Genomic DNA, 9,403 nt, shown 5'->3' with positions numbered 1-9,403 from the left:
GGTTGTTTTTGTTTTCTAATAGGGAGAACATCAAGCTTCTCATCTAAAAGAATAAAAGACAGGAATGCTTATTTCTAGCTTAGACCTTTTTACAATTAATATGCATAATTTAGCAGATACATTTAAATAAGATTTTGGCGGCACAGTCTACAGTGGCACAAAACATTTGGGAATAAGTTACTCTGAGTTCAGCAGGGCTGACTTCTGAATAAACAAGCACAGGGTTGGTCTGCATATTAGTTAAGCATATGGTTTAATACTGTTTTATACTTTGAATGTTTTTAAATTTTGTGAACTGCCCAGAGAGCTCCGGCTATTGGGCGGTATAGAAATGTAATAAATAAATAAATAAATAATCTTTAGGAGTGTTTTGATTTCTGATAATTTAAACAATGGTTTTTATTGTTTGATTTTATCCGTATGAAGACAAAGATCTTTTGCGCAAGAATGGCATTTCCGCAGCTATCCAGACAAATCAGTTAAATACATTTAGCTAGGTTAGTCCTATTGTAGGCAGGGGAACTAAATTAACTGCAATTTAAACTTTTAAACAGGAGATATTTGATGACAGTTGATGATTTCCCCTTGGCTATTCTATTAAACTAATATTTCAGCTGTTCAGTGAGGTTAAAGTGACTGAACTCCAAGCCCTCTCATGAAAATGGTTGGTGGACTAGGATTTATATATCTCCAGTTTTTTAAACATCTGAGTGTGAATTTGTGCAATTTCATCAAAATATAGAAGAGGCTGTTGGCAGCATTCCAAAACCTGAAAATCACAGGCAGGATCTGGACCTTTTGATGTCACATAGTTGTAAATTCTTGTAAAACAAACGTCTGTCAAAATTAGGAGCCTGCTGCCAAGTACCTTGCTTCTACAACTTGATAGCAAGGGCAGTGAACAGCATAGACTCTTAACTGTTCTTGATTTTTAGTGGCTTTAGATTCTACCATCTTCTGCATCATAAAACAATGTACATTTGAAAACACATTCATATAATCAAGGAATAAACTGCCTTGTGTAAGAGTGGGGAAGTTTTTTTTTCAATCAATCAAAAGCTTCTATTTTCTGATATATATGAAGCTCAACATTAAAGTTCAATGTCAGAAACTACAGATGTTTCAGACACTGATTCTGTTACAACAATAAGTTGATAATCTTAAATATTCACAGTGTACAAAACTTGCATGATTTAATCATAAATGGTAGGGCAAAGCCCAAGGTAGAGGGACAGAGCCCAGGATGAACACTCTGTAGATAGATTCGAGATATACACTGCTGCATAATCTTACAATTCTGTCATTAAAGCCATACATATCGTGCCAATCCAGGCTCAAACTGTGTCAGAGGCTCAAAGCAATAACTAAAAGTGTGTAACTAAATGGGTGAGTACAGTTCAGGGCAATAAGATAATTCAGGAGAGGATTCACTATCTATTTCTTTAACCCACCCTTCCCTTCTTCTTCCCCTTCCTTCTCTCTCTCTCTCTCTCTCTCACACACACACACACACTCACACAGACCACATAAGATAACTGGATACTCACTTGTCCGCTGCCTTCTCCTTTCTTCCATCTATGAGCCAAGTTGACCTGAAAGCAACACAGCAGTGTTGGGAGCAGTGCACACTACATGTTTTACGGAAAAGATGGAAGAGGCAGAAGTGGAGCACAGTGGTGGGGTTCTGCCCTAAAGCTCAAAGATTTAGGTGATGACCTCTATGTCAGACCTGGAGGTCTGGCAACTGTAGAGTTGTTATGATGTGTATACCAGGCCAGTATCGACCCACAGACAAATTATCTGTGTGAATGTTAAAAGAAGTTAAAAATCTATGCTGAGGTTTGGGTTGTCTAACTAAAAATCAAGATGTCGTATGAGTATCAAGAACCTAATTTCAAAACTTTAGTAAGCCTGCCTAGGGGGACTATGTCAGCAATGTATTTTTATGAGTGCCTTATCAATATAACCAGTGATAGGTGCTCTGGGGAAAAAATACACAAACTGGAGATTGGGGTTCTCCTTACATGTCACGCCTGAAGCTTGCAAGACTCTAGCTACTTCAGAACCACTTTGAGGTTAAACATTTTAAAGCACATTTCCTAATATAAAAACGAGGAGTGTCATATAGTAGACAGTAATATGTGGAAAATGAAGTTGCAAATAAGGCATCTTGGATGCTTTCTACACATCCCTGCCCCACTATGTAGCAAATAAAACAAATGACAAACATATTAAGAATATACAGTGAACTGTCAATTTTGTTTAAGTTTCCTAATCCCCAGAGGGAAGAAAGTTTACCTGAGCTCAGTGCATAATCATAACTTAGGTCAGTCAGGAGTGCATCAGTTTTTGACTAGCTATTTCAGCGTTCCTGTTCACTCATAATATAAAATCCACAAATTATTTACAGCAGTTTACACTCTGATCTGAGAAATCTGTGCTGGTGCCTTTTTCTGTTTTATGTACTCATAATACCATACTGGTGCTATTGGTATATCCTACTTAAAATCTGGTGCAAGCAATGCTAGTCTCATTGAGATCCACAGCTACAAATCTACCAGCTTTGATATTTTCTGATCACTGCTGCTCTTTACAACAAATTTCACTTCTACATAACCAAAAAAAAAGGGGGCAGGCAGGCAGTGATTTCAGGGCCCCTGAGCTTTTAGCAAGGCGTCAGTGACTCATATCTCGAGGCTAAAATGGTATGCATTATCAATTTATATATCTGCCAGTCTAGGTTAACAGCCTAGTTGCTTACCACTATAATTGTTTTTCTAAAAGGAACATTGATTTAAGCTTCTTTAAACTGGAGCTAGTGTAGCATAATGGTTACAAGTAGAAGCTGAATCAGGAATTCTGTCTCTGGCTGAAATCTCAGCACAGCCATGAAGTGGCCTTAGGCAAGCCATGATGTGGCCTTAGGCAAGCCATGATGTCTTAGGACCCCTTCACCCCTAATTGGGGGATAATAATTCTGGCCTTCTTTACAATATTGCCACAGGGATTGTTGAAATAATGTAGGTAAAGTGCTTTGAGAAGTTTAACACAAAAACTAGGTTGCGTTAACTTTCTAAAGCATTCTAGCTATTGAAAATGTTCAGATGGTGGCATTGTGAAATAAAGGTTGTAAAAAGTAAAAGGAAGGCCTTGTGAGGTTTGCCCTAAAATGCAGCTGAGCACCTTCTATGGAGTCAGGAGAACCATCCACCTACAGCATCTCAGTCTTATATGGATTAAACTTCAGTTTATTGGCCCTCATCCAGTCAATTGTCACAACCAGACATGGATTTAGCACATCCACAGCCTCATCTGATGAAGATGAAAAGGAGAAACAGCTGCATGTATTCAGCATACTGATGACAATGCACTCCAGAAGACTGCACTCAACAGTTTCATGTAGATGTTGAATAGCATGAGGGATAAAACTGACCCCTGTGGAACACAATACCGGAAAATCCTCGGGGCTGAGCAATATTCTCCAGATACCACCTTCTGGAGCTGACCATCCAAGTTGGACCGAAACTGTTGCAATGCATTGCCTCCTACTACCAGCTCAGACAATCATCCTAGAAGGATACCACGGCTGATGGTATTGAAAGTAGCTGATCCAGAAGAATCAACAATCCCTCTCCCAACATAGGTCAGGATGACCAAGGCTGTTTCCATACCAAAATCTGGCCTAATCCTGACTGAAGTAGATCTAGATAATCAGTCTCATCCAAGAATGTCTAGAGCTGGTTGGCCACCACCCGCTCAAGAATCTTGCCCAGGAAAGGAACATTTGCAACTGACCTAAATTATTAAGGTTTTCCAGGTCCAGGGAGGGTTTCTTCAGGAACTGTCTCATCACTGCCTCTTTGAGGCAGCCCAGGACCACACCCTTTCACAAGGAGGCATTAATCACCTCCTTGGCCCAGTCAGCTGTTCCTTTCCTGCCAGTTTTTATAAGCCAAGAGTGGCAAGGATCTCTCCAAGCAACTCAAGCCCTACACTCGACCCATTCCCCCACCTCAAATAGATGTGAGTTTGGGATGTGTATTCCTAGGTATAACACAATCCTATCTACTCAGAAGTCCTACTGAATTCAATAAGAATTATTTCCAGGTGAGTATAGAATTGCAGCATCAATTTGTTTCTAGCAACGGCCCCTCATTAAATTAGGTGTTCCTGAGAAATAATCACATGCAGTCTGAAATACCCAGAAGGGCAGTGGTGTAAACAGCATTCCTAGTTGCTAAAACCAACCAAATATGTTTTTTCTGCCTGAAGCAGGAAATTAACTCAGTGTCTCATGAATGTAAAAGAATTTAAAAAGGAGGCAATTTACAATGTCTTAATGGCACACACAATTTGTCAGTTCAGATGGCTAGCCCTGTGTGACTGGTTCAAGGAATCCTAAATGTTCTTCATGGCTGTGTGGCAATTTGAATCTAGGTCTCCAGCTCGAAGCTCTTTTAATGGACCAGTTTCTTTTGGTGAAACAGTAATGATATTTTTTATGGCTACATGCTACTAACCATCTGTACCCCCTAACTAGGTTGGCCTGGTGTCCTATTTTATACAGTCTTTTAATTTGAGGTGCTGTCTATCTCAATATGCCAGAGAAGAGCAGTAATAATTGACAGAATGAGGGGAGAATTGCACTTCAGCCTCAGTTCCCCAAAGTAGCTACCTGAGGCTAGTGGAACACCCTGACACTAGAAAGGTCTGCCAGGTCCTGTGTCCAGTAGCTCAGTCTGTTCAGAAGGGCTATTAAACTTGAATTACTCTGGGTTGTATACCTGACTTCTGCTCTTGCTTTTCTGAATTACTGGCAAAATTGTGTTAAATATGTGACATTTATGGTGATTTTACAATGTTTCCACTACCCTTTGAGTGCTTTTGGTTGAAATACAGATTACCCTATTTCTTTGATTCTAAGACGCACTTTTTTCCCTATATAAACATCTCTAAAAATGGGGTATGTCTTAGGGTTTTTTTTTTTCTGTTGGTGAAATTAGTGTGCGTCTTACAATCGATGGCATCTTACAATCGAAGAAATATGGGTATATCATTTTAAATACATTCTGTTAGCCGCCCTGAGATCTTAGTGACATAGGGCAGGATACAAATGTTTTAAATAAATTAATAAAAATTGTATTTTGTAATTGTGTTTTTAGACTGTTGGTTGTCTTATTATGCTTTTCATGGTTTTAATTTTTGTTAACTGCCCAGAGAGCTTCGGCTATTGGGCAGTATAAAAATGAAATAAATATTTTTTTAAAAAAAAAAAAATAGTGGGTGTTCAAGCCTGGCACCTTCAGACTAGAGCTTTGCAAAATCCTGGGTACTCAAGGTTGGTTCTTTAATTACACTCTGTACATGGCCAGAGGCACTCCATTATCCAAGGAGACGTTTCCTCCTCGCCAAAATAAAAGGAAAATTCGGGGCCAGGCTAAAAAAACAACATTAATAACGCAATCCTATAAATGTTTGGACGGGGAAAAATGTCCTACAGCCCACCCAGCTGCTTCTGACGCTAAATGCCGCCTTCACCATCCCTGCTCTAAACCAAACTCCCTCAGCTTTCCCCCCCCACGTTTTCCTCAGACTAGGAAGTGAGCGTTGATTGGCAGCCTAATCAGCGCCCAGGGGAAAACCAATAGGATCCACTCCTGCGTGAAAGGGGTGGGTAGGTGAAGTCAGACGGGACAGCCCGCAGTTTTTTGGGTTCGTCCAATCAGAACGGGGCGGCCACGGGGGCGACCAATCAGAGCTCGGCGGGCGCAATCGGGGAGGGGGGGAAGCGAAGGCAGTCGCTGAGGCACCGCGGGCGCGAGAAGGACGAGGTCAGGAAGGGAGGGGCGCTGGTGGTGGGAGTCGCCCGTCCGCTCGTTCTTTCCCGGAGAGACTCGTCAGCGCAGCACCTTCTGAGGTGAGGGAGTGGTGCGCGCGCACGTTTGCAGCCCACCGCCCGCTTTTTTTTTTTGTATGCCGACGCTGCTCTCTCCCCCCCCCCATCCCCGTTTGGGCGCGTGAGAACAGATGCTGAGGGGGGGGGGGGAGGAGTGGGACCAAGCGGCTGGTCCCCTTTCTCCCCCTCCATCTATTTGGGGGTGAGGGGATAGGGTGAAATTGGGACCTCTCCAGTGAGGGAGGAGGGTTGGCTCTGGGAAGAAGTAGGATGCCGAGGAGTTCTGTGTGGGCAAATGTTTCCTGCTGTTTTGTGTTTTGTTTTGTCCACCATTGGGGGGTGGGTGGGAAAATACGATTTTTTTTAAAAAAAAATTATGCTCAAAGCAGGACTGGGTCCAGTGGAGTTTGGCGGAGGGAAAGAAGAGTCTTAGTTAATTAACTTAATTAATTAATTGCATTTGTGCCCCGCCTTTTCTCCAAGGCTTTTTGCATATGTAGTGTTCCCTTAGGACTTTAGACCGTCTCTCTCTCTCTCTATCCGTCTGGTTTGCTTAGCTTAAACTGTTTCCTAGGCTGTTGTGGGAATGAAATGGAATGCTGCAAAGCTGGGCTGTTTAATCCTCCCACTAACTCTCAAATAGGCTGAAGGAGAGAGAGAGAGTAATTGGCTCAAGGTCATCACCCCCTGAGCCTCCAGGGAAGCGAAGGGATGTGTGGACCCAGGTTTTTCTGTTCCAGGTCAAACACTCATCATTGATGTCTTTTTACCTCCCCACATCCTTAACCCTATGTAAAGGGTGGCAGCGGAGTTGTGTGTGGAAGGTGCGTATCCCATTCCTCTTCCTTCCAGTTGAGAAGATGGAGACATTGGTGTGTGTAAAGCCAGTGTGTGAGAGAGAAAATGCCTGATTACAGGTGACTATTTAATTGCACATCTGTGGGGTAGAATTCTCCTTACCACCTGGAACTGGTTCATATCAAGAAACTAGCCTATCTTGTGATGTGATGGTCACCACCTTGCTGGCACTTGTTTTCAATTAGTGGGCTGCCTACGAACTTGGAATATTTTCTTGCAGTTGGTAGAGATGTCTGTTATTCCTTCATATTTTTTCTCTGCATCTTGTTTCTGGCAGATTTTATTTAGGTCTGAGTAGCCTGGTTGGCAAAGCTACAGATGCGGAGATGACTGGCAATTCTGGCTCTAGGTGTGTGTGTGTGTGTGAGAGAGAGAGCGAGAGAGCGAGAGAGAGAGAGAGAGAGAGAGAGCGCGAGAGAGAAAGAGCGAGTTGACAGCCTTGAAAATAGCTGCTATGGGGTCCAGTATAGCCATTACAGGTAACTGTCTGGTTTCCTTGCTTATTCCTTGGATGGGGACATTCCTTAACAATACACAAACATATCTACCTCTGCAACTGGAGATCTGTGCAACCTAGCTCCTGTCCGTTGTATTAAGTCTTGTATAAATAATAATAATAATAATATAATTTTAAAGGCTAATATATTATATTATATAATCATAATTATTCTTCAGCTTTTAAGGTGCTGCAAGGCTCTTTGTATTTCCAGAATCTCGTTTAGAGAGATGTTGTCCATCCCTTCTCTCTCCTTAGAAAGAAAGGTTAAGGGCAAAACTAAATGAGATGCAGAGGAAATTCAGGTTGCAATGTCCTTTCTGCCTTTTTCTACCTTACTAATTACCATGGAACTTACATGATTCTCTCAGTGGAGCTAGGAGAAGCTGAGTGAAGAGAAATGACTACTAGGGAAATGGGGTGGAGGGAGATGGTTACTTTCCCTCCTACACCATGCCCCACTTCCCTGATCTTCAAAGCAGCCGTGTTTGGCTTCCGATTGCTGTTAGAAAAATATAAAACCATCCCCATGGGACATCACAAATCTCCTGCATCATCATGTTTAGTTTTGTCTTAAAGAGGCTGTGCCTTGTGAAGTTTCCTCTTTGAGGCATTTGGAAGATGGTATTCTTTGAGTGGGACAAAGCATAGAAAGAGAGAATCGTATAGAATAATCTGAGGTGTGGTAAACAAGACTAAGATAAAAGAGGACAGACTTTTGAAGAAGCAATGTTGTGGGCAAGAATGGTTGCATGCTATCTTGGTTTTGCTGAACTTAAGTTCTATGTTCATTTTTTGATGACCACAATCATTGGGTGTCTTTCTGTATTCAGGCAACTAAGAAGGGTGAAGCTGAATTAGAATTGTACTGCAGGCTTGGAAAAAGTTAGAGGATAAGATTAAAGTCCAAAGGTGAAGGTAATTAACTGCCTTTTATCCTGGGGAAGATTTTAGTGACTTATCTGGTAAAAGGGAATAAATTACATTCCTGTTAAACTTTCCATATCTTTTCCTTTCTGCTTCCCCGGCTTGGCTCTGCAGTGAGAAAGAATAAGCAATTCCTTCTGAGTCGCAATGGGAATACAATTATAGGTAGTTCAGAAATGTTCTGCCGCTGGCACTTATTGCCTTAAGGAATACAATTTGGGGTTCCCAAGATGGCAATGCTCCCATGAGCATTGTGGGCTATAAATATACAAATTGAATAGGACTCTTTAAAATGTACAGTGACACTATTGGCATCTGCAGTGTTTAGCTGCTTCTTTCCTGAGCTAGTTGCTTGCCCTGGTTGTAATGAGTCAGATGCTTGTGTGGCTGAGTTACTTTCCTCTCCCTCCACCCTTTTAGTAGAAACCTGCTGTATGAGGCAAAAACCTCATTTATTCATATACCCAGTTGCACAAGATTCAGCTTTCCTGGTGGCCCACCCACTTCTGATTGAAATCATAGTCTGGTGAAGATAATTCTAACCCTGGATGTGTATATTGCTTAGTTTCTCTGTAATTATACCAATAAATTTGCTTTTTTTTTGGTGAAGTACAGCAAAACAAGCCCGGGAGTGGAGTTAAATGTTCCATCATAGAAGATTTTCTTCCTTAACACACTTCTCTTAAGAGGGCCAAACCATTCCTTTCTTTGGGAAATATTTCTATTTGAAACGTGAGGCTTGCTCAGATCTTCATCAGGATGATGTTGGTTGAAATGTTCAGTTTTACATTTTTGATCTACTTTTGTTCCACGGAAAGCAGCTCAAAGTATTTTTTTTTAATTCAACACATGTAAATCAGCAAATCATCATCTTTAATGGGTTCTAAACTCTCAAATCCCTGACTGAAGAAGATAGTCTCTCAAGATACATCTGAAGACTTCAGTAGAACGTGTTTGGCATATTTTCCTTAGGAATACCATAAGAAAGCTACCACCACCCCAACTTTCTATTTCTAATATATAAATGCATTGGGGAGGTTTCTGAAATGCTATACGCCACACTATTTCCCCCCCAGAATTAGTGTTGCTCATTAAATACATGTTACATTTGCTAGCTCTATCACTTCTTAAGCCTTCTAGTTTAGGGTGGGGTTTGGCAGCTTGATTAAATGGGCCTAATGTAACCTTGAAGCGCTTCTGTGCTACTCAGTACTTGTAAAAAAAAT

The 9,403-nt window shown here is 41.4% G+C and overlaps 1 protein-coding gene across 2 annotated transcripts in view; it reads left to right on the top strand.

Moving 5' to 3' along the window:
• The first annotated feature begins 5,827 nt into the window (after positions 1 to 5,827).
• The window catches only part of PACSIN2 (protein kinase C and casein kinase substrate in neurons 2), a 77,885-nt gene continuing 74,309 nt past the window's right edge, over positions 5,828 to 9,403 (top strand). For both annotated transcript variants that reach the window (XM_063134329.1, XM_063134326.1), the window contains exon 1: positions 5,828 to 5,917. The gene's annotated coding sequence lies outside the window, so the exon portion shown is untranslated. The remainder of the gene's footprint in view (positions 5,918 to 9,403) is intronic.

The sequence above is a fragment of the Elgaria multicarinata genome, chromosome 9 (assembly GCF_023053635.1).
Source record: "Elgaria multicarinata webbii isolate HBS135686 ecotype San Diego chromosome 9, rElgMul1.1.pri, whole genome shotgun sequence".
Taxonomy (NCBI): Eukaryota; Metazoa; Chordata; class Lepidosauria; order Squamata; family Anguidae; genus Elgaria; species Elgaria multicarinata.
This window is presented reverse-complemented; position numbering and strand designations above follow the sequence as displayed.